We start from the raw sequence: 4,803 nt of genomic DNA, 5'->3' as shown, positions 1-4,803 counted from the left end.
TTTCATGAATTGTGACCGGCGTTAGGGTATGGGTATGGTTATACCAAAACCCGTAGCAAGCCTCGCAGAAATCAAATAAACATTTAAACCTGCAGAAAACTGCTCGGGGGAAACCGAGACTCCAACCTAGGTCTAGCAATTTATAATACAGTTCAAATATAAATAACTTAAATATCTTAAATGTTCAACAGCATGCCTTATATATAACAATATCGTAATCCGGAGTAATCATGCCAAATATAAATAATCGAATATATCGACAATTCCAAAGTGTAATATCAGATGTAATAAATAAACTAGTTCTACTGCGGTCTAAGAGTTCGAAAACAGTAACTAGTTAAATAACATAAAAACCTCCGAAGAATCAAAAGAATCGGAGTGGACCAGCTTTCAAATCATAAAGCTCGAAAATTTGGGAAAACAACGGGGTCAGATATACTGAGATGAGTTCGCAATACTATTTACATTTATTAAGTTTAAAACCCTTAAATCAAAACAGTTTATACTAATATAGTATGATTATGGAAAACAGTATTGAAATGATCTCAGCGTAAGTATGACATAGCATACCGATAAACCCAGAGTGGACGGGAACAAATCCTCGTCATATATATATACCAGCGTAAGCAAGACTTTAGTCTGCCGTTTCCCAGAGTACTTACCGGTGCACACAGTCTCGATACAAACCTATCGAGTAGCTCGTTTCAATCCAGATCCATAATTGCTCAAAACAGTTCAAAAGCATTTATAATATTAAAAATAAATTGCGGTACTTAATAAAGCGGTAAATAGCACTACAAACTCACTGCTTGCTTATCCACGTAAATCTTGGCAAACATCTAACCCTGCGTAGACTCCGAAGCACGAGCAGTCGACGGGTCTAAAACAATGTATATGTTAAAATCTGAACAACCCCTAACTCTAAGATTACTAGACACCATATAGGACTAGCATCTTAACACAACCAAAGATCAAGATTCGAAACACAGTAATCCCAAAGCCAAAGTACATACATATCCAACCAATACAATAACTAGTTAAGTTTAGGTGAGTTCTCGTTTTCAAAAAAACAATCCAGAGTAATATAATTCAACAACACCTTTTCGAAATCCAACATATCTCAGAGTAGTGTGTTAGCCATATATCAACTATATGCTTAACACAACATGTCGGGCGACACAAGTCTAACCCGACCCAACCAGAGTAAAATCCAAAGTTAAATCCTTTAAAATGAAACCAATGTATTTGAAAACAAGGAACTCACTATAAGCTTAACCAAAATTCAAACCAATACCACAAATAGCAACAATAACCAATAGACTGTCAACACTTGACAATTCCACCCGGAGTTCATATTTCTCAATTAAAACACATTAAGTGTAAATAAACATGACTCCAAAACACATTGAAATAATAAACTCAGATCTGAACTGTACACTTAGATAGCCTTTAAAACCATTGTAAAATAATTCTACCTTAAATGCCATCACAACAATTTGTTATCCAAATAACCCAAGGTAAACAAACATCCTTTATATACTCAAACGATTTCCAGTCATATGTAAATATTGTTAAAACAACGTTTTATTCCAATTAAAACCACCTTTAACATATAATCTAGCCTTAGTCAATTATATCCAATCACCCAAAGTAAGAATTTCCCATTAACAATCTTTTAACCTTCAAAATAACATTTTCAGCTTTTAGTTTAAAGTTCAAAACAGAATTCAATTCCGCAACTTAACCCAAGTGATACATTATTTCATTTAAACGATTCCTCCAATCACCCAATGTATTGTTAAACATCTAACCACCCATGATTCATTTACTTTGAAATTTCCAGATTTTTAATAAAGGCTTAAAACAGAATTATAAATCAAGAACGACAACAACTCCATATAACCCTTCAATCAAACAAGTATTCCAATCATCCAATGTATAGCCAACATCAATAAGTCACAACCAATACACATAGACTTTTTCCAAAATTTCAAATCAAAGCAAAACAGAAAATATAAAGCCAAAACACTCAAGTATAGATTCATACAACAATTTAGCAATCTCTACACCATATAAGAAGGGATTAGAACCACATACCTCTTGATTAGACTAATAACAATAAAACCCAGAAATCAATCAACCCAAATCAGCCTACAACCACACACATATAGGGATATAGGATTTAGAATTGCTAGAATTGAAGAACTAGAGATAAAACCACAAAGGAAAGATTACAAACACTTACCAAGGATTAAAATTGAGAGGAATGTTGATAGGAATGAGTTAGAATATGACTCCAGCCGTTTTAGGGTTTTAAAAGTCGAAGGAAAAGAGTTTAGGTCGAATAAGAGGTCTTTAAATAGAAAAACAGCGAACTGAACAGTGCAAGTTCACGCCCGCTAAGTATAGTTCGCACCCGCTAACTTCAACAGCATTAGTTAGCGACCGCTAACTTCAACAGCATTAGTTAGCGACCGCTAACTATAGTTCGCGCCCGCGAACTCCATAAAAACACGATCCGACCAACCAGATTTTAGTAAATTCTCTCAGGAACATCATATCCGAACGGCGGCCCGATCCGACGGTGCAATTGGGAGATATGGACATTTTACTAAAGCATGTCATATCAGGAAAACACATAAACACTTATTCGATAAGACTCAAAACCTAATCAAAACAACACACCGAAGGTTATGAAAACCGAATCATGGTTTCAAGGAACCAAACCACCAAGGATCAACCCGAAACACATCGAAAAAATCATCGGAACAAGCCGGAAAAACACGGGGTATTACATTCTCCCCAACTTATATAAAATTCGTCCTCGAATTTAAAACATAAAAACAACCCACGTAAAACATAACATAATATTACTTAAAAGCCGAACAATATAAAAAAAACGCACATCACCAACGTGAAAATGCATAAACAAGATACCCTAAGTATCCAATGAAGGCAAAAAGTAACAATTCAACAAAACGAGTTCTGTCTCCCAAGTAGATTTCTTAAATGAGTGATCAACCCAACTGGACCATAGCAATACCTTTACTCATCAACTTATGCACTTGCATAAACACAACTTAACAAGTTGTACCTCAAAAGATAACTCAAAACACCACTTACATAAATCAACAAACTCAAATCGACACAACGCACATGTGCGCAAAATTATAAATTTGGCAGTTCGGTGCTCCAAACTATTACTTGATTAAACAAAATATAAACCTCCAAGATTATTTAACTATAAAAATTAAACATGCTCACAAGGGAGGTTACCAAAACTCGCTTGAGTTTTAACAGCTATCATAACAACCTTAACAATGTGCAAGGACAAGCTCGAAACTCAAATTGTAATTCTTACAATACTAAAATCTAACACTTGAAAATGGAAATCTTGAAATCCTCATTAATAACATCAAGCAACTCTCGCCACCTACTTAACATGCCTACACCTATTATCCCATATCAAAGCATATAATTAAACTCGTTATATCAAACAAGCGATCTAGTCCAAAACTAATTAGATAAGGTTCTCGCCAAAATATACCAGCAAACATTAAAACATCATGAGAATCAAGCTGTACACACGACAAGGACTAAACTCGACAAAACCATTAACCTTAACGAATCCATAAACACGTACTACATACTGACATTCCAAGGAGTATATCACTTTAACTAATGATAACAAAATCTTCAAACTACATACAAACCAACTCATTTAGAAAAATTCTTCCACTCATACCATAAGCAAGCATACATCCTGAAGTTACCTAAGGTAATTAAATACCAACATACATACCAATTTTGTACAAACTAAATTTTATTCTGCACACAAAAGGTTCAACAACCAAATGAAACGATATCCCACTTTCAATAGAAAAAATTTACAATCAACAGTATTGATCAACCAACCTTTACTGTCGAAACCTACTCACCAGAATTCACAAATCAACTAACTCATAAATCCGAACCAAACTGAAATTCTCAAAATTGTTTCACCAAATATAAATATAAATTTGCCAACAAGAGATCACCTAAATCACATTCACCAGTAATCGGGTCATTGGTTATGCTCAAAACCAAACTTATAGCGAAATAATTCAAATTACAAAACATTACAACTTCCCTCTTCTCTTTAAAAGACATTAATATCTTATAACTCCTTTTATATTTAAAACCAAAATACTTTTACTATTGGGAAAACTCCAGTTTTGAGAACACATTTAAATTTTAAAACATTCGTATTTGAATTTACAGTTACACGTTACTTTCAAATAAGTTTTCAAATCTATAAAACTGTTCAACTAACAAAATTTTTATTCTCTTTAATTAAAACTTGATAAAATTTTATCCTTTGTCAAAATGGGAAAATAAATTTATATTGAAAATATCCTCGCTCGCACAATATTCTATTTAAGTATATCAAAATGTTTAAACAAAATGGAACATGTAAAAACAAAACTTCTTTTAAAATGACAATATATACACACACGTGGAGCATAACCAAATCCCCTAATCCAACAACTCTCAAATCACAACTCGGAAGTTAGCACGTAAGCCTTCTAATCTGACCTCAAAATCCTATCATACATATTACAACAATAACTAGAGTGCAACCTTATATCCAATACTACTTCCTACGAAATACAAAATTATGATACTACAAACCAATCAATCATAACGTAATCATCAATTCAGCACCATCATCACAGAGTATTTGTCTAGCTACATTTCGGTAACAGTTTCAAAATCATTTAAAATACATTTATCCCAAAGTGACTCGCGAGTTTGTTTCAAAAT

General features: G+C 33.4%; 1 long non-coding RNA gene across 1 annotated transcript; it reads right to left on the bottom strand.

Annotated features, from left to right (window-relative positions):
• Positions 1–240: 240 nt before the first annotated feature.
• Positions 241–1,634, bottom strand: LOC130015723 (uncharacterized). The gene is made up of 2 exons (XR_008791055.1): positions 807–1,634; positions 241–403 (listed from the first exon to the last, which is right to left on the bottom strand). It is a non-coding gene; the product is annotated as an uncharacterized LOC130015723 (long non-coding RNA).
• Between the last annotated feature and the right edge of the window lie 3,169 nt (positions 1,635–4,803).

Source organism: Mercurialis annua, linkage group LG6 (genome assembly GCF_937616625.2).
Source record: "Mercurialis annua linkage group LG6, ddMerAnnu1.2, whole genome shotgun sequence".
NCBI classification, from domain to species: Eukaryota; Viridiplantae; Streptophyta; class Magnoliopsida; order Malpighiales; family Euphorbiaceae; genus Mercurialis; species Mercurialis annua.
The sequence above is the reverse complement of the archived record's forward strand: the minus strand, read 5'-3'. Positions and strand labels throughout refer to the sequence as shown.